The following is a 21,650-nucleotide window of genomic DNA, read 5'->3' on the forward strand; positions in this document are numbered from 1 at the left end:
TGAGGAATCTGCCTCCATAACCCCAGCACCTGCCACTGAGCCCACCTCCCAACACCACCACATTAGGGATCAAATTTCAGCATGAGTTTTGGTGAGAATAAACAAACCATATTCAAACTATAACAATGGGAGACTTCTTATTGCTGATTCAGTCTCCTCACTCCATTATCAGTCTGTTCAGATTTTCTCCTTCTTGTGATTCAGTCTTAGCAGGTTGTATAAGTTTAGGAATTTATCTATTTCCTCTAAGTTTCTCCATTGCTTGTCCTATAATTTTTCATGATAGTCTCTTATTTTTCTTTGTATTTCTGCGGTGTCAGTTGTAATGTTTCCACTTTCATTTCTGATTTTATCTTAGTCTTTTTTCTTTTTTCTTGGTTAGTCTAGCTAAAGGTTTGTCAATTTTGTTTATCTTTTTAAAAAACCAACTCTTAGTTTCATCAATCTTCCATATTGGTTTTCTAGTCTCTATTTAATTTATTTGTCCTGATCTTTACTCTTTACTTCTGCTAGCATTGGGCTTAGTTTGTTCTTCTTTTTTGTATTTCCTTTAGATGTGATATTAGATTGTTTATTTGCAAACATTCTTCTCTTTTGTTGTAGGCATTATTGCTACAAACTTTCCTCTTACAACTGCTTTTGCTGCATTACACAAGTTTTGGTATGCTATGTTTCCATTTTCATTGGTCTCAAGATATTTTTTAATTTCCTAATTTCTATATTGACCTTCATTGCTAAGCAGTATGTTTTTTGACATTTATTTGTGAATTTTCTGAAATTTCTCCTGTTGTTAGTTTTTAGTTTCATACCATTATGGTTGAAAAAATATTTGATATGATTTCAATCTTCTTAAATTTGCTAAGATTTGTCCTGTGGCCTAACAAATGATCTACCCTAGAGAATGTACTCTGTGTTCTTAAAATTAATGTGTATTCTGTTGCTGTTGGCTGGAATGTTCTGCATATGTCTGTTAGTTCCATATGATCTAAAGAGTTCTTCAAGTCCAATGGTTCCTCAATAACTTTCTGTCTACATGATCTGTTCTATATTGAAAGCACTGTATTGAAGTCCCCTGCTGCTACTGAATGGCAATCTCTCTCTCCCTTCAGATCCATTAATATTTGCTTTATATATTTAGGTGCTCCACTGTGGAGTGCACATGTGTTTATAATTTTTATGTCCTCTTGATGAAGTGACCTCTTTTTCATTATAGAATGTCATTCTTTCTCTCTTTGTATAATTTTCTACTTAAAATCTATTTTGTCTGATACAAGCAAGTATCGCTACCTCTCCTCTCTTTTGGTTTCCTTTTTTGTGAAATATCTTTTTTCATCCCTTCTCTTTCAGTCTATGTGTGTCCTTAAAAATGAAGTGAATCTCTTGTAGATAGCATATAGTTGTCTCTTGTTTCTTTATCCATTCATTCACTCTATGTCTTTGAATTGGGGAATTTAATACATGTACATTCAAGGTAATTAATGCTAGGTAAGAACCTACAAATACCATTTTGTTCATTGTTTTCTGGTTGTTTTATAGATACTTTGTTTCTTACTTCCTCTCTTGATGTCTTCCTTTGTGATTTGATGGTTTTCTGTAGTGGTATGTTCTGAATCTTTTTAAATTTTGTTTTTTCCATCTCTTATTTACTTTTGCTTTTTGGTTATCATGAAGTTTACACAGAATATCTTATAACAGTCTATTTCAAGCTGATAACAGCTTAACTTTTATTGCGTACAACTCTAAACTTTTACTCCCCTCCCACATTTTATGTTTTTGATGTCTGAATTTACATCATTTTGTGATATGTATCCCTTGATAATTTATTTTAGCTCTAGTTGTTATTAACAATTTTGCCCTTTAACCCTCATACTCGGAATATAATTATATATCACTATTACAGTACTAGAGTATTCTGATTATTGCTCTGTATTACCTACACCATTAGGTTTTGTGCTTTCACATGTTTAGCGTTATTATTTAGCAACCTTTTGTTTCAGTTTAAAGAACTCCCTTTAGCAATTCCTATAAAGATAAGTCTAGTGGTGATAAACTTCCTTAGCTTTTATTTGTCTGGGTAAGTTTTATTTCTTCCTCACTTCTGAAAGGCAGCTTTTCTGGATAAAATATTCCTTTTTATCTAACAAGAAACCATAACTTTATTAATGATAGAAAGAGTACAAATTTCAATTCAAGCTGCAGTTACTCTTTTGAAACACCGAAAAAAAAAAGTTCTTGTTTTCAGATGGTTAAATTGCTAATTCCATACTCACGTTAACAATATCATTACTGTTGTTCTTCAGGGCTTGAACTGCCTTTGTTCTTGATACATTTGCTTGCAACATGACCAATTCTGTGTCCTCAATTTTCACACGTTTCATCAAGTTCCTCACCTGTTTCATCAACTTCCTCTTTACTCTCCTCTTGTACAGTTGGAAGTGGCTACATGTTTCCTTGAATGTTTGAGAGAGCTTCACCTTGAAATCTGAATTTCTCAGTAGCCACTAGCTGTGCTTGCTGAGATAAACCTCAATCTCAGCTTCCCTTAAAAACCATGTTGGTATTTGAAGCTGGGATCTTACAGACATCTGGTTTTGTGATGACAGAGTATTCTTAGATTTCCAAATAGTGTCTCTAGTAACCCCTGTAACCTGCTTAAAACCCAGTTTGGATATAACCTTCTGTGCCTTCTTTTCACTCCAATTCTGTTTTGCATTATTGACTGGTCCTTCATCAATTTCAGCTGCTGCTGACAACTGGGCTTGTTGTGTGGTCGTTGCCTGTGTGGAATTTTGTTCCTCAAGCTCTGGTACTGATTCATCACTGTTAGATTCTGTTACAGACCCTGTCTTAGCCTGTGGCTCTGGCTACTTATGCTCCGTAGCAGAGACAGTTTCTGTGTCTTTACTGGGCATTTTCTGGGGGGAACATGGAACCAAGATGGTGGCAGAAAGTAATGAATAAAGTATTCCTCATTGGCAGTCTTCTTTTTCTTCAACACTTTGAATATGTTATCCTACTGTCTCCTGGCCTTCAAGACTTCTGCTGAGAATTCCATCTACAGTCATATTAAGACTTCATTGTATATGATATATTTCTTATCTCTTTCTGCTCTCAAAACTCTGTATTTAATTTTTGACAGTTTGATTATTATATATCTCGGTGAACTCCTCTTTGAGTTGAATTTAGTTGGGACTTCTGTGCTTCCTGTACCTGGATGTTACCTTCTTTCCTCAGATTAGGAAAGTTTTCATTCACTATTTTTTAAAAACACTTTTCCTGCCAGGCACAGTGGCTCACACCTGTAATCCCAGCACTTTGGGAGGCCAAGGCGGGTGGATCACCTGAGGTCAGGAGCTTGAGACCAGCCTGTCCAACATGGTGAAACCCCTTCTCTACTAAAAATACAAAAATTAGCTGGACATGGTGGTGGGTGCCTCTAATCCCAGCCACTAGGGAGGCCGAGGCAGTAGAATCACCTGAACCCGGGAGGCGGAGGTTGCAGTGAGCCGAGATCATGCCACTGCACTCCAACCTGGGCAACAAGAGCAAAACTCTGCCTCTAAATAAATAAATAATTTAAAAAACTCTTCCTGGCCCTTTTTCTCTTTCTTCTGTTTCTTGAATGCCTATTATGCATAGGTTAGGTCTCTTGATGGTGTCACGTAATTCCCATGGGCTTTCTTCATCTTTTTCATTCTTGTTTCTTTTTGCTTCCCTGATTAAGTAGTCTAAAATGTTCTGCCTCTGAGTTCACTGATTCTTCAGCTTGATTGAGCCAGCTGTTGAAGCTTCCTATTACATTTTTCAGTTCAGTCATTGTAATCTTCCTCTCTAGAATTTCTATTTGTTTCTTTGTGTATTGTCTCTATTTATTTGTCAAATTTCTGGTGTTGTTTGTGTATTTTCTGAATTTCATTTAATTTTTTATCTATATATTCTTGAAGTTTACAGAACTTTTAAAAGTAGATTATTCTCCATTTTTTCTGTCATTTCATAGATCTACCTTTCTCTAGGGTCCATTGCTGGAGCTTTCTCATTGTCTTTTTCTTTGTTTGTTTTGGAGGTATCATGATTTCCTAAATCTTTGTAATCCTTATGTCTTTGCATTGGTGTTTATGGCTTTATAGAGAAAGCCAACTTTCCTGGCTTTTACAGGAGTTCTTTCGCAGGGATAGACCTTCACTAGTTAGTCTAGCCTATGATTGTGGATGAGCCAGCTCGTACTGACCCCGGGCAGACAGAGTTTGCTTTCAGGTTATCTAGAAGCCTGAGCTGCTCACTTTGCCCTGAATTCAGGTGAGGCAGCTGGCTAGGCTCCTCTATCCAGCAGGATAGGTACATTCACAAAAATCTGTGTGCTGATCTCTGTGGGCCTCACCTCCTTGCTTTGTTTCTGCCTGACCCCAGGTGGTCTAACTGCACTGTTTCCCCTATGTTCCTCCGTCCCCGTGAGGTGAGGACAGAGTGGGCTTCCTGGGAAGCATCTCAGAATGCTAGGGAAGCTGGCTGTCCACTTCCCTGGTTCTCTTTTCTCACTGTAGTAACTATGAGCCCTGGGGAGTACCCTGTGTGGCACTGTGCCAACTTATAGAAGGCAGAGGGGTGACATAGTCAAAGTGAGACTGATTATCCTGCCCTTTCAATGTAGATTTTTATTCAATTCCATGGAACACACAAGTGGTTCAGGTTTATTCCCATGTTTGGGGTTTTCACCAAGGTGTTTGTTTTTGTCTATGAATAGTTCTAGTTGATTTTCCTGTGGAGGGGAATGAAACCCAAGACTTCCTTTTCCACCATCTTGCTGACCTCCAGGCAAAAAGCATTACAAAACTGCCACTGACCCAGTTAAATGTCCTGAAGAAAGCAATGTTTTGGCGGCAAAACTCCTATGTTTATTCATTGGTAAGTCAATGATTGCCATATAAGAATAATTTGATTACACCATTATGTAGCTCAGTACAAAGTAGCAGCAATTTTTAAATGCATTTGATTGCTTTGGTGCCTGTGTTAAATTTCTATTATTTTTTAAGAGGACATCTCAAAACTGCATGAACTTCAGGTCTCACAAGACCTAAATCTGCCCTGGCCAGGCCCATGTATCTGATATCCCATAAGAGAGAGGAGTTGCACAGGTTTGTCTGTTCTCTTGACCCTAATGTCTGAATAATCATACACATTTAAGAAGAAAGAGGTGAGTAAGGTAGAGGCTCTCCTCTACCATTACTGTAAGTCTACTACTCTCTACCTGCCTGCTCCTCTTTCAGTCTGTCCAAGTGCCAACTGATAAATTTTTTCCATTCTTATAGTCCAGATTGCTAGTGCAGGGTGTTCAACTTGCCTTTTCATGCCAGGTCACAGTTTATGTTACATACTGTGGCCTAAGGAGTGGCCACCTTTCACTCCAAACAATGGCTATTCTTATATAAAGAACAGGCTTCTACTTTCCCACCATTCCTGGGCATATCATTTGATTATCTGCAGTACATGAATATTAAGCATCCTGAAGAGGTTAGAGTTCATGCAGTGGAACCAATCTACACATTCCCTGTGCTTCTCCAGCAGCTCCTGCTCTCTGGGCATAGGGATGGAGAGGGTGAATTGGCATACTGATCTAGGGTTAGGGTTTGGTGGTGAGGGTGCAGCATGCAGCTAGACCATGAGATAGTTGTACATGTTATCAACCAAAATGTCCACTTCGGGTAGAGAAAGAATGAAGACTAACAGGGAATGGAAGTCAGGAGACAGCAGAAGTATCTAGGGACTAGATATCTAAATGATATTAAAAATCCAAAAGGTGAAAACATAGCCAGGAACTTGTGGTCCAAGAGTGAGAAATTCGAATTTAAGGTTTTAGAGGTGACACAAGATATTGTCCTTAAAGTGGATTGATAAAGTAGACTGGAGATTCACTCCATTGGCATTGAGAAGGTGGAGGCTCAGCTGTCAGATATGGACATTGACAGCTTCCTGGACATTACCTGCTGGTGGGACACTGTACACTATGAGGAGATGCCCATCCCAGTGCAAGAGGGAAGGTGACTGCAAGGTCAGAACAGGGCAGCAATGAGTCAGGACCAATAGTGTTATATCCAAACAGCATTATCTTTGGAGGAAGATGTTCTTCTGCAGGAAAACTAATGACTAATACTATTGAAACGACAATGGGAAGAGAGGAGAATGCCAAACAAGAGAACACTGGAGAATTGGCTATTATCTCCTCTGAGATTTGAGCTATTTATCCAGAGGTGAGGATTTGCTTTTGCCTTGGAAGCCCCTTCAGAAACCATTTGAGTGTCTGGCAAAGAAATGAAAATCATGAATCAGCTGTAACCATTTAGGAGTGAAATTCTCTCTGAAAATTTAATTTGGTCTTGGCAACAGAAAGGATGTTTCCCTTGTCATGGTGACCCTTGTTATCCAAGTATTTGCAGGAGGCATTCTCCAAAGTGGCATACGAGGAGCCTGATATTTTTTGAAAACTTTTTCAAAGTGAAGATGAGATCTCAGAGAGATCTCATCTTCCTGAGAGTCAAGGTGCTGAGACAAACTGACATTACAAATAAAACCACATTTCAGAGTAGAAATTGATCCATACCAACTAATGACCTGCTCATTCTATTTCCTCTTGGGAAAAAAACTAAACAGTTTGGCAAGGAACTATCCTTGACTATGCAGTCCTAAAGGTCTTTTTCAAGGTAGTTTATCCTGTAAGAAGTGAAAGAAGTGGTATTTTGTGATGGTGATTTGGCTGCATGTCCATTGCCTGCTCTGTTGTTCTGTGTCTGTAGTGACTTGTGCTAGTCATGCACCTCAGACAGTGCAAGGTGCTTCCTTTGATCTATCATGTCAGCAGTGGGAGAGGTCCTTAGCCTAACAGAGGTCTGACTAAAAGAACAGCTTTCAAAGTGAGTGTCGTTTTCAGAAATAACCATGCTCTGCCAGATCTGTATGGGGTTTTTTAATCGCATGCTGCTGACAGAACGTTTCTTGTCATTTTTGTTTTTCTGCGTCCATTATCCTCTTTTTCTTTCTCCTTTGAAGTATTTACAGAAGGTCTCAAGCTCTACATCTGGGTTTTGAGGAGGATTCTGTGGCAGTTTACAACATACCTAACGACAGAGCAAGATCCTAAAAAAACAACAACAACAACAAAAACAAAACAAAACAAAAACGCTGTGGCATAGTCCCAGTTCTTGCGCTCTCATTGCCTCCCACCTGCTCTCCATTATCCAATGTATTTGTTTTGGGGTCGTGCTGATTTAGATAGCCATCTCTAGCTTTAATTCAGATGGCGTAACTGGTCCGACCACATGTTACATACTAAATGATTTAGAAGACCACGCTGCGGTTCTCAGTTCATCTTTCAGTAAGCATGTTTTGACATTGAGTCAAATAATCCTATGAAAATCCTTTCATAAGGATGATTTGTCATAACGACAGTGTTATCTTTTGTTGTTTGCAGCTGAATGTTTTGATCATTGTTTAATTGGGATAGGCATATTGTCACATTACAGATCATTTTACATAAAAAGAAACCACAGAAATCTATCAGCAATATTAATCCCTAATTAAAATACATTGACATCATACTTAATGTATGAAAAGAGCTGAATTAAGCCTTTTTAAATTAGAAAATTCACTTTGGGCAGAAATAGTGGCTGGAAACATAGACATTTTTCTCTTCTAGTGGACAATGATGAGTATAATTTTACTGGTATGACAGCTACAAGAACATTCTGTGCCTTTGATTCAGCTCTGTACTGCTCTTCCTATGACCTTGAGAACTCACTTGTGTAAGAATTCAGTTTTGTAAAAGGATATATTCTTGAGTCACAAGTAGGAGGCCTGAATTAAATAAGCTAACACCTTAGATGTAGTTCTCTATCTCCAAAACATAAAAAAAAAAAAAAACAAGGAATACTTTTAATCGTCACTGCTCAGCTTGCATCCCAGAGAAAGAAATAGAAGCACAGGCTGCCAAAAAGAAACCCCAAACAAACAAACAAAAAAAGCTTTAGGAGCATCACAGGCAGAGACTAGAGAGAAAAATCTGGGTTTTACCACTATAGACCTCTCCAGGAAATGGCAAACTTTAATCCTAGAACCAGAGACCAGTTGCATAGTGCTTTCTGTTTCCTATTCATGGATTTTGTCTTGCCAACAAGATGATAAACTCTTCTGGGGCAGTGATGTCATTTTTGCAATGCTAAGCACCTATCATGTGGCAGGTGCCCTTCTACATCCTGGATATACAGCTGTGAACAATTTATGCAAAGTCCCTTCCCCAGGACCTCCTAACATCCATTCGTGGAAGTATATTAGGACCAGTATATAGCACTGTGAAATGTTCTTCCATATTGAAACCTTTGAAGAGGCAACTTATCAATGAGCTACACATACCCCAAAATATGGAATAGCCTTGCAGCCTAAGATGACTGCTTCAGTCATGGGAGTGAGGGAAGGTGGATAAATAATTCTAACTGTGACTCATAGAATGTGGTAGAAATCAGTAAAATGAGTATCAAGGACAGCCTTGAAGGACATGGACTAAACATGCAGATTTGCAGATTTAAAGAGAAAGCATGAGAAAAGAAGTTGGAGGGAAGTGGCCTTCCTAGGGGAAAGGAGTGAGATTTTAAGGCTATACAATCTCAGATCTTTTTGTATCAATCACTCGTCCCTGAGCCCCACAGCCTACTTTTGTGTAAAGGTAGTCAGAAGGAGCTGGATGTGAGATTCCTTCTCCCTACCCAAACTCCAGATGGGTTGTTCCAACAGCAGGTTTCCCAGCTGAGGCCTCTTAAAGAATGACCTCCCTGAAAGAATTTCAGAGCTGTGCTTTCCCATGTTCTGTCCAAGATTTTTAGAAAAAAAGGTGATATTTAGCTAACCTTCCTAAGTTGTCACAATTTGCCAGTCACTCATGTTCTTTACATATATGATCTCACTTAATACAAAAACCTCAGGCAGTGAATGATGCTGATAATCCCAGGAAGGTAGAGCTCATAAGAAGCAGAACCATCAGTCAAATGCAACCCAGGCAGCTGTCTCCAGATCTGTGTTCTTGATTAGCATGTTTAATTTACTCAGGAACAGTTACTTTCTGTTTTAGTTAACACCAAAACATACATTTTTATGGTTCCTATTTTAATTAAATAAGTAAAGCATGTTGTCACATCCTATTTGGCCCTGGTTGTGTTTTTTTTCCTCTTCATTCTAATTTTTGACTCAGTTTAGCTCTACAAACATTCATTGAGCAACTACTCCATGCTCATCACAGTGATCATTGCTATGGAGACCCATCATCTGCCCTGGAAGAGCTTATGATCCTTTGGGGGAGACAAAACGTATACAGAGAAAACAGAGGGCCATACCATTGCAATATAGTATATCAGGAAATACCAGAAGGTGTGATATCAACTATCTTAGTCCATTGGGGCTGCTCTAACAAAAATACCAAAGAGTAGGTGGCTTAAATAATAAACATTAATTTCTCACAATTCTGGATTCAGGGTAATCCAAGATCAAGGTGCCAACAGATTCAACATCTATTGAGTGAGGGCTTTTTCCAGATTGAGAGACAGCATCTTTCCACTGTGTCCTTACATGGAAGAAGTTACATGAGAGCTCATTGGGGCCTCTTTTACAAGAGCACTAATCCAATTCATGAGGGCTCCACGGTCTTGACCTAATCACCTCCCAAAAGCGTCACCTCCTAAAAGCCTCACCTCCTAATACCATCACCTTGGGGGTTAGGATTCAACATATGAAGTTGGGACGACACAGTCAGACATAGCACCAACTGTACGTAGAACCACAAAATGAATGTAGAGTAAGGAGCTGCATTGGTAATAGCATCTGCCTTACAACAGCCACCAGGAGGGCTTAGCGCTTTCAACCACCAAATACTGGCTGTGTGCTTGTGTCAGACATTCTGTCAGGGCCAGGAAGGGCGCAAATCTTAACCAAAACTGGAAAAAAATATAGGGCTATGAGTGCCCAAGTACACTGTGAAGGGAGAAAGTGACAGAGACCTAGAGAGTTGATAAAGGTACAGCAAGAGAAAAGAAGACAAAATAAGCCAAAAAGTACATGTTTATGTATTTGAGGTTGGAAAGGCCTAGATGGGGAAAATTGGACTTAAAGCTCATCTAAGGAACTAGCAGCTTCTGGTTCCCCTCATCATATTGACACTGCTCTTCTCTCTGCAGAAGACCACATCTCAGAACAGTCTGTAACTTCCCAGAGATCACCTGAGCTCTAATTTTCTGTTTTAAACCTGTAGAATTCACCATTATAAACTCTCATGGGCTCACATCCTTCCATTCCAACAGCCATTCCTCTACTATCATCTAGGCAATTGCTAATAGTGTCCTAGCTGCTCAGCCTTCTTTCATTATATAGAAGCAGAATAGTAAATGGAAAGCATACCTTTTAATAGCTTCTTATTTTGAAATAAACTTACAGAAAATTTGGAAGTGTAGTATAAAGGAATTTTGTTCTGGACCACTGAAAAGTAAGATGCCCCATCATGCTGAATTCTTTAGAGTACGTTTCCTTTAAACAAGGACATTCTCCTAATAGTCACAATAGGACCCTCAAAATCAGAAATTAACACCAATATATTACTTAATCCTCAGACCCTACTCAACCTTCACCAATTCTCCCAATAATGGCCTTTATAGTAAAAGCATCTAGTACAGAATCACACAATTGGATTAAGTTGTCATATCTCTTTAGTTTCCCTCAGTCTTTCCTTGACTTTCATGACCTTGATACTTTTGAAGATTTCATGCCAGCTCTTTCAAAGTATGTTTCTTGGTTTGGCTTTGTCTGACGTTTCCTCGTGACTAGAATCTTGTTATGCTGCTTTGGCAGGAACACAAGAAAATCATGCTATGTTTTCATCGTATCCAATCAAGTAGCATGATGATACTCACTGTGATGACTTGATTGAAAAGGTGTCTGCCAAGCCAGGGTTCTTTGCTGTTTTTCCTTTAAGTGCTTTATGGGGAGGTACTTTGAAACCATATTTTGTCCCATTCCTCATTTGTATTCTCAGCAATGCCTAGTGGAGTTCCTGGCAACCAGTTTTTTTAACTAAAGTAATGGAGAGCTTCAAATCACCAAGATTAAAATTTTGAAGTTTGTTCTATAAGCAATTTGTAGTAATTATAAATTTGGGGGGTATGGTAGAGACACTGACAGTGGTTGTAATAGAATGATTAATTGGACTGCTCCATGTAAGATGAATTAGAATAGGAATTTTAAATGGAGATTTTGTTGTCTTTATGTAGTTAACTAGATAGAATCATCCACATTTTTGTTTATAATATGATTTCAAATAATCAGGGTTGGGTAGGCCAAGCTCCATTTACTCTCCAAATGATAATTATTTGTTTTAAATGTGGGCAGGGAAAATGGCTTTGGTTATAATGTCCACATAAACAGAAATAGAGATGGGGCTAAGCAGGGGAGAGCGTAAAGATGATGAGTCACAGAACAGGTGGGAAAAGGACTACGAAAGGAAATGGGAGGTGGCCTAGCAACCCATTTCCATTTTGCTCAAGGCCCTAGTGTCAGCTGGTATCCCACAAAGGATGCACATACCCAAGTTTAAAAGGCAGGAACAGTTGAAAAGGCAGCAAATCTCAGCTTCCTCCAATTCAACCCTTTCCCCCCTTTTCCAGCCACTTCTAGAAGGAAGAGAAAAGAATGAGAATGAGCAGTGATTCTACAGCCCCTCACCCTTGTGCCTCTGCTCCCTACCTCCCTTATTTACACAGTTTATTGCATTATACAAAGGTTTTCCCTATCACGGGAACCAGTGCTCTGTGCCTCTGTGAAGATCAAAGGACTTGCAGAAGACTGGTAACTTATTTCCTACCTTTGAAAGCTTTGTATTTCTTCCTTGCTCCTATGTATACTAAAGGATAGGAAGTTTGAGAAGGTGTAGCTTTGTCCCACTGAGGAAGAGTGTATATCAGGTTAACAATGCCCTGTGTCATAAATGATGATAATGTCTAGTGAGCCCTTTGGGAGATGCAGTGTTTCCTTTGTAATTAGGGTATTCTCTCCATTTCCTTGCACTGTGGTTTGCAACCATAGCCCTGCCAAAAGTACATCTGGAATATATATATATATATATATATATATATATATATATATATATCCGGAAATACAAGAAGGTGTGATACCAACTGTCTTAGTCACTGGGGCTGCTCTAACAAAAATACCAAAGAGTAGGTGATGTAAACAATAAACATTTATTTATCACAGTTCTGGATTCAGGGTAATCCAAGATCAAGGTGCCAACAGATTTGACGTCTGTTGAGTGAGGGGTTTTTCCAGATTGAGAGATGGCATCTTCCCACTGTGTCCTTACATGGTAGAAGTTACATGAGAGCTCCTTGGGGCCTCTCTTATAAAAGCACTATATGTGTGTGTGTGTGTGTGTGTGTGTGTGTGTGTGCATACATATATATATTTTGTCCAACTTATTAGCAGTAGAAAGCCCCATTGTATAGAATCCTGTTTATGAGGCTACAGAAAAATTTCCCATCTTGTTGCCTTCTCTGAATGGCTCAGAGAATGATTCCTACAGTTGTGTGCTGTGATATGGAAAGGTTTTATACTAAGGTTCGTCAAAGCCTTAAAAGGACAAACAGAATAGAATAAATAAGAAAGAAAGTTTTCCTGTTTCTTCACACATGCAAAACTTGAGTGGGCTTGGAATATTGGCAATGGACAGTCAGGCCTCCTTTTCCTATAAAATTTTAATGAGAGAACATGGGTAAAAATCTGAAGATTGTATATTGCTAAATCTAAATCCTCTACCCTAGAAAGGAGAGATGGTAGGACATCATGGCCATGGGATAGTGCAGGGGTGTGTGGCAGGCTAGTGTCATTGTCCTGAGGCCGAATTCACAAATAAGACTTGTCTGGGTCTTTTCTTCCACCTAGTCTCCTATGTGTGTGTGTGTTTGTTGGGGAGGAGTAATTAATGCTTTCATTGGTAGAAGTATAAGACCTGGATAATCTATCCCTGGAAAATCATTCCCTGAACAGTCTAGATAAAATTTGATACTGATCTTATTAGGTCACATATATAAAATATTAAATGGTTTAGAAACAAATATTGATGGTATAGTTAAGGTAGAACAAGAGTGGGACAAAGAGAAATTTCAATGGACTCTTATGAAATACAACATCCCAAAAGTTTGAACGTTTTAAATAAGACCTCAAACACTGGTGCCCTGACACTGTAATAGTCAACCCTCTGATTCACATGGGCCCCAAGACGTATTTTGGAAAGCAACATGAGTCAACATTAGACAGGGTGGTAAAATTTGGGAGCCAATATAATTTGACAGGGCTTTGTTAAAAGAAGATTTCACCAATTTCAATGACTCATGCACTTTGCCTTAAATTTTTGCTTATTTGACAAGATTGTACCTTTTTTCTTTTGAGCTAGTACTCAGGGCTTATTTATGGGTACCCTCAGTTTCATGATGGAATGTGACCAGATGGGACGAAGAGCCATAATCCTGCAAGATTTGTGATGTGCATTTGCCTGGTTCAAACACATCAGTGAATGGTTTGCAGCAGCCTTTCTTCAGTCTGACAGACTCTTGTATTGACAGTGTCTTCCATCAAAACTATGCTTAACCCTCTTGCTGCCAAACCCTTTTCCCCAGATGACTTACTGTAATGCATGAATGGTTCATCCAATGAAAACTGTTGCCCACTTGTTCTGAGTAGGCTTAGAACAATGGAAGTTATATATTTAGGTACTCTACATTTCTGGGTTCATTTGTAGAATAAAAGTAATAAATTTACATTGACTTTCACATTTTAGATAGCACTGAAAACTAAATGTATTGTTTGTTCAATAAATACTTAAAGAGGTAGAGTAGAAAATAAGATAGATGCCCTCATGGAGTTTATATTATTCTCCTCACAGAGAAGAAAATCAGCAAATAAAAAAGTAAACAAGATAGCTACAGATGGTGATAAAGGCTACGAAAGAAATAAACGGATTATATAGAAGAAATGCATTTCTTTGGGTGTTCAGAAAAGACCTCTCTAGAAAGGTGATAATGAGCTTATTAGTTGAAGAATAAGAAAGTTAGCCATTCAAAGGTCTCAAGAGAGAACATTCCAGGCAAAAATCATAGCAAGTGCGAAGGCGAATTTGCCAAACTGAGCTTAGCCGTTTGATGGAAATAAACAAAGCTTGTCTGGCTGGAGTGAAGTGAATGGAAGGGGGAAAAGTAAGATATGCAGTCTGAGAGCTACAGCTGGGGCCCGCTCATACAGTGGCTTAGAGAACAGAAGAAAAATGTAGGGCTTTGTTCTAAGGGCAATGGGAAGCCATCAGAACTCTTGTTTTTAAGCAGAGATGTGGTGTGATCTAAACACTCTTGCCTCTAGGGACAGGGAGGGTCTCAGCCATGAAACAAAATCAGTATTGAAAATGATGTACCCCAAGGCTCAATAACTTTGGCTAGAAGCCTAGTTTCTCCTGAAAATTTAGTACAACTAGTGTTTAATGTCTATTCCTTACTTAATGCTGAACTTATGACCAAAGGCAATAGGCTAGGATTATTACAATTTAGAAGTTTGCAGGAAGACTCCTATGGAGCCAGAATTCAGACCTCTGAGGGGGACACTGGCTGATACTGGTGCCCCAGGAGCTCTGAGCAGACACCCTGCAGAACTGAGATCAGACCTCTGAAAATAGGGGGTGGGGGAGGTTTGCTGGCCAGATGGTGCTAATCTCTCTGAAGCTGTACAATGTTGCTGGTTCAGATTGGGTAAGAAAAACTGCAGATTGAATCCAACTGCTGCTACTAGAGCCAACTGATGCAATCACAGGTATGTAAGAGGCAGCAGCAAAGCAAACTTCATTTTCAAGGAGTGAAATGGAAGCTTCATGAATCACTTTCATTCATATCCTGTTGTTCTTACAGGCGTAAACACAACTAACTCTCGGTAAACATGCAACTCAATGGGTGGGAGCAGAGATGCACAGATGTTCAATAGAGAATAACCTGCAGGCTTCACCTTCCACTAGTCAGTTTCCTTTATATTGAGAACATGCAGAGTGTCCATTAGTCTGGCAAATTGATTACATGTGGTACAATTAAATCTGTTCAGGACACTCTCTAACCTCTGGTGGCACTCAAGCCTCATCACTCGGCTCTATTTCCAAAAACAAAGAATCCTATTATATAAACCAAAGATAAAATGTGGCCCACAAAGAGGTACAAAGTTAGAGGGGGTGTTCAGAACCATAAATGCAATTTACTAGGAATAAAAGCTCCTTTTTATTATTGTCTCCCCCAACCATGGCAAAGTCTGGCAGGACCAGGGCAAGAAGACATGGAAAGAGGTGGCTCAGTGAAGCTCAGCCTCAGGCCTTAGGAGGAAAGAGTCCTATTCTCCTCACGGTCCAGGTGCTAATCTCAAGGGCCAAGGTCAGGTAAATTCCTAGATAAAAAGCCTATGCAGCAAACTCTCGGCAGCGCCGCTCTTGTCTGTGTTTTTGGGCTAAAGGAAGCAAGGGGATCTTGACATTCACAAATAGTCCCTCTCAGTTCACCAAAGTCTGAGTCCAGATAGGGGTTTGGGAGCTGAGCTCTAACTGATAATAGAATAGCATTTTTTCCTGGAGTGTGCTCATAGCTGGGGTGCTTTCGTATGTGTCAGTGTAGCTAAGCTGAAAGTAGACTTCCCAGAATTCCCATCCACTTCTGAGTGAGGGTTGGCCCCAGGAGAAATTGCTGGACATTTGGAAGGCAGAGGTAAAGAGGCAGCAAGTCCTCTCTAAGGTCTGAGCTGGGGGCCAAGTACCTGCAGGTCACACACAGACCTCCCAGCTGAGTCTCCTCATTCACCTTCAAGTTCTGTGCAGGAGTGTGTATGGAAGCGCAGGATGTCAGCTTCTTCTGCAGGTAGCCACATGCTGGAGGTGGAGGCAGTGAGACAAGCAGTTCTACTCTGTCCTTCCTCTCCCCTCCTCAAGTCCAGAGGATCTGCAGGGACTCCAGCCCCAAGACCAGTGGCAACACTCTTTCCTAAACTTGTTCCTGAGCTCCTACGAATGCAGAAACCCCATCTCCCATAATAAATCCCTTATTCCATATCACCTGAACCTTAACTAATATAATCCAGGTCATGTTATGAAACCAAGTTATGCCTAGACCTTGACAACAAGGTTTGTTTCTTGCTCATGATTCATCCACGTCTCTGTTCTGCATGGTGTTCACTCTGGGGCCCAGGCTGAAGGAACAGCCTCTGTTTAGAACATTGCCAGTTACCATGGCAGATAGAAGCAAGATGGAACTACACACTGCTTCAGGCTCTGCCTCACAGGGACTCATAGTTCCTTACACACTTCTTGGCAAAAGCAATTCCAACAGAAATGCTTGGATTTCACAGAAAAATGGGTGAATGTAATATAATATGTGTATGGTTTTTCCTGACACCAAATATGTGTGATTTTTCCATGCCAGTTCTGTAATTCTCTAACACCAGCTGCTTGTCCAACAATCCAATTCAATCCTGACACTAACACCCAGAGTTAGCAGAGACCTCACAAGTTAAGGGCTCAGTCCTGCAATTCTGCCCCACTTCAGACACCAGCTACAAATGGGATGCCCAGGCTGCCCATACTTCTGCCTGGCTGACTACAAATTCAGAGGTTTCCTTGAGCCCCTCCTTAGGTTCAATAATTTGCTAGAATGACTCCTAGAACTCAGGAAAGTGCTTTACCTACAATTACCAGTTTAATTTAAAGACTACAACTCAGGAACAGCCAGATGGAGAGATGCATAGGGCAAGGTACGGGGATGAGGGGGCTTCCATGTCCTCTTTGGGTGCAACCTTCCCAGCTCCTCCATATGTTCATCAACTCTAAGCTCCCCACACACCATCATTTAGGGGTCTTTGTAAAGGTTTCATTATGCAGACGTGATTGATTAAATCATTGGCCATCGATGACTGAACTCAATCTCTGGCCCCTCTCCCTTTCTTGGAAGTTAGGGGACAAAGCTAAAAGTTCCAACCTCCAGTTACACGGTTGGTTTTTCTGGTGACCAGCCACCATATTGAAGCTATCTAGGGTCCTCCCCAACTCTAAGAGTTAGCATATATAAGATAATAAATTCCAAGGGTTTAAGGAGCTCTGTGCCAGGAACTGGGGACAAAAACCAAATATTTATTGTGGGTTGATTTGGGGTTGTCAACTTGACCAAATTAAGGGATACTACCCGGTATAGCATTGTTTATTCTCAGTGCTTCCGTAGGCACTGAGCCCAGCCCTCTTCTGCTGATAGCAAAAAACTAAGTGTTTTTGCCTGTGATTCGGACGATTGGACTGCCCCAGGTGTGTCTGTGGGGGTGTTTCTGGAGATTGGCATGTGAGTCAGTGGACTGAGTGGAGAAGATCAACCCTCCATGCAGGCAAGGGCCATCTAGCAGGCTGGGGCCAAATGGAACAAAATGGCAGAGGAAGGATGAATTTGGGCACTCTCTCCCAGAGCCAGGTCACCCCTCTTCTACCTTGGGATGGAATAACTGCAGATTCTTCAGGCTTTGACCTTTGTGACTCACACCAACAGCCCCCAGGCTCTCAGGCCTTGAGCTCAGACTGAGAATTACACCATTGGCTTCCTTGGTTCAGAGGTCTTTGGACTTGGACTGAGTCATGCTAAGGGCTTTCCTGGTTCTCCAGCTTGCAGACAGCCTATCATGGGACTTCTCAGCCTCCCTGATATAGTTTAAATATGTGTCCCAGCCAAATATTATGTTGAATTTTAATCCCCAGTATTGAAGGTGAAACCTAGTAGGAGGTGACTGGACCATGGTGGCGGATTTCTCATGAATGGTTTAGCTGTTTCCTCTTGGTGCTGCACTCATGACAGTGAGTGACTTCTCATGAAGCCTGGTTGTTTAAAAGTGTGTGGCACCTCTCTTATTCTCTCTTGCTCCCATTCTTGCCATGTAAGACACCAGCTCCCCCTTCACCTTCCACCAGAGTAAAAGCTCCCTGAGGCCTCCCTAGAAGCCCAGCAGATGCTGGTCCATGCTTCCTGTACAGCCTGCAGAATCGTGAGCCAATTAAATCTCTTTTCTTTATAAATTACCCAGTCTCAGGTATCTTTATAGCAGTGCAAGAATGACCTATTACACTCCCTAATCAAGAGTGTAATAGACACGTCCTTTTTCATGTATCTCTCTATATGCTGTATCAGTTGTGTCTCTCTGGAGAACCTTTACTAAAATATTTATTTTTCATTATACCACAATATGTCACAGTGTTAAATAGATAAGTAGACAGACACGTAAGCACATATACATATACCCTTCAGGAATAGCACATGGTTTGCAGCAAGCCAAAAATTCAGGTTTGAAAATCACCACTGTCTTTCTCTCTCCATCACAAATAACTAACTATATTGTTCCTTCAGCAATATTTTGGGGACCCAAATTAGGCATAAACATGGTATTTGGTGTTGTTTTAAGACCGGCTCATTCATGTTGTTTATTTTTATTATTTTTTAGTAGTTCTCATTTGATACTAAAGTGCCACATTTTATTTTAGCTACAAGATGAGAAAATATTGGAGAAATGCTTGAGTTAAGTATTAGGTTACTTCTGAATCTTGAGACTCAAGAGGAAAATGATTATTTTTTCCACTCTAATATCTCAAAAGTAGACAAATATTGAAGTGGCTGTGAGGAATTGATATTATAAGCCCTTGAGAAATGAAGGACTGTATGCTCATAAAACTACTTCTAGTTTATAGCTATGGTATAATCCATACCCCTTATGTAATAATATTACCAGTAGGTTTCTCTGTGTATTTCAAACAAACAGAAAGTTAGCTTTAGAACTTATAAGATCATTACTCTTTACCATAAAATTGTTTACCTGTTTTTCTCCTACTAGGCTACAAGCTTGCTGAATTGATGGGCTGCATCGTGTTCATTTCTGTATCCCCAGCAGTTATCATGGTGCTTGGTATAGAATAGATGCTCAACAAATGTTTTACCAATTTTAAGATGCACACATTTTTTATATTTTAACACCTGTCTGAAATTGGGATGCATCTTACAATTGATAGCGGCTTAAGTGACTATCAGCCAGGTGTGAAAATCTTTAATTTATAACTCCTGATAAAAATCAAGAAAGCATTAACTTCACAGCATAGTCAATTTGATAACATATGGGTAATTAATAAATGACTAAAAGGTTAACTTCCTAGAGTTGTTTATTATAATATTGATTCAAACATATTTTAAAAGGGGATGTCATGAGTATGACATTAGCGTTTTGTAATTTCACAGCTTCATAAATTATACAGTTTAAATCAAAATCTACTTATTGTCATCCTTTTCTTTTAACTAATTCAAACAAAAATACAACTGTACAAATGGAACTTACTTTAACCAAATTGATTTCCTTTATTCTTTATGTTACAATGTAATTAAGAAAGAGGCCCTTCTCTTGTTATTTTCTTTTCTTTTTTTTGAGACAGAATCTTGCTCTGTCACCCAGGCTGGAGTGCAGTGGCATGATCTTGGTTCACTGCATGCAAGCTCTGCCTCCCGGGTTCATGCCATTCTGCTGCCTCAGCCTCCCGAGTAGCTGGGACTACAGGCACGTGCCACCACGTCCAGCTAATTTTTTGTATTTTTAGTAGAGGCGGGGTTTCACTGTGTTAGCCAGGATGGTCTTGATCTCCTGATCTTGTGATCCGCCCGCCTTGGCCTCCCAAAGTGCTGGGATTACAGGCATGAGCCACCGTGCCCGGCCATCATTTTTTATAATATGCTCAAAAGTACTAAGATGTGTTTCACATTAATTTGTGTTTTGTATTAACCCCATTGATATATATTGAGCACCTATACTCAGCACATAGTCTGCTAAAAGCCATGAAGGTAAAAGTTATTTTTCTATCCCCATGACTTCTGAGACCCTTAAGCCACAGGCAGAACTTCCACTAGGCAAATAGCATTTTGTGTCCCAAGCTTTGGTAAGTAACCTGCCACTACTCCTATTCCATTTATGAATTTCAATCTACTTAGATGTGTATGCTGCCATTTCTCTGTTTCTTCACTTTTAAGCTTGGTTGTTTTAATAGGTGGGAGGCAAGGGACAGATTTTATTATAAACTCCATGACCATGTTTGTTTAATTTGGAAGGATTTGGAAGAAAGAGAACTAAGAGAATTTTTTAACAGTGTATTTACATATTGTGCATAAAGTATTGAGATAAAAAGGAGAAAAAGTCTGATTTTAAAGCAACAATCCTCTTATTACATCAGATGATCAGAAATGCCAGCTTGAATTCTTCACTGCCCATTTCATCAGCTGCCATCATTATAGGCTTTAATATAATCCCAGTAGTCTGTAAATTTACACCAAGGCAACTCCTCATATCATACATAAAAAGAATATTCAAATGTGCCCACTCTTTTCCAATATTCTAGTAAAAATCAAGAATGCAATCCCATTTCCAATAGCCACGCCAAAAAAATAAAATACCTAGAAATACATCTAACCAAGGAGGTGAAAGTTCTGTGCAAGAGGAACTACAAAACACTGCTAAAAGAAATCATAGATGATATAAACAAATGGAAAAACATTCCATGCTCAAGAATCGGAAGAATCAATATCATTAAAACAGCCACACTGCCCAAAGCAGTGTACAGGTTCCATGTGATTCCTATCAAACAGCCAACGTCATTTTTCACAGAACTAGGAAAAACTATCCTAAAATTTATATAGAACCATAAAAGAGCCTGAATAACCTAAGCAATCTGAAGCAAAAAGAACAAAGCCAGAAGCTTCACATTACCTGATTTCAAACTATACTATAAGGCTACTGTGGCCAAAACAGCATGGTACTAGTACAAAAGAGACACATAGACCAATGGAACACAATAGAGGGCCAAGAAATAAAGCAGCACACATACAGCCATCTCATTTTCAATAAAAAATAAGCAATGGAGAAAGAACTCCCTATTCAATAAATGGTGCTGGGATAGCTGGCTAGCCATGTGCAGAAGAATGAAATTGGACCCCTACTTTTCACCATATTAAAAATTAGCTCAAGATGGATTAAGGATTAAAGATTTCAATGTAAGACCTCAAACTATAAGAATTCTAGAAGAAAACCTAGGAAACACCATTCTAGACATTAGCCTTAGGAAAGAAGTTGTGACTAAGCCCTCAAAAGCAATTGCAACAAAAATAAAAATTGACAAGTGGAACCTAAATAAAGAGCTCCTGCACAGCAAAAGAAACTATCAACAAAGTAAACAGACAACTTACAGAATGGAAGAAAATATTCACAAAATATGCTTTTGACAAAGGTCTAAATATCCAGGCTCTATAAGAAACTTAATTCAACAAGCAAAAAACAAATAACCCCATTAAAAGTGGGCAAAAGACATGAACAGACATTTCTCAAAAGAAGATAAACAAGTGGCCAACAAACATGTGAAAAAATGCTCCACATCACTAATCATCAGAGAAATGCAAATCAAAACCACCAGAGATATCATCTCACACCAATCAGGATGGCTATTATTAAAAAGTCAAAAAGTAACAAGATGCTGCCAAGGCTGAGGAGAAAAAGGA

The 21,650-nt window shown here is 39.5% G+C and overlaps 1 protein-coding gene and 1 pseudogene across 1 annotated transcript in view; one reads left to right on the forward strand and one right to left on the reverse strand.

Annotated features, from left to right (window-relative positions):
• CPA6 (carboxypeptidase A6) overlaps positions 1-21,650 on the forward strand; it is a 320,694-nt gene that overhangs the window by 173,534 nt on the left and 125,510 nt on the right. The gene's annotated exons all lie outside the window — the stretch shown is intronic.
• Positions 2,247-2,912, reverse strand: LOC109027902 (nascent polypeptide-associated complex subunit alpha-like; annotated as a pseudogene).

The sequence above is a fragment of the Gorilla gorilla genome, chromosome 7, assembly GCF_029281585.2.
Source record: "Gorilla gorilla gorilla isolate KB3781 chromosome 7, NHGRI_mGorGor1-v2.1_pri, whole genome shotgun sequence".
Lineage (NCBI taxonomy): Eukaryota > Metazoa > Chordata > Mammalia > Primates > Hominidae > Gorilla > Gorilla gorilla.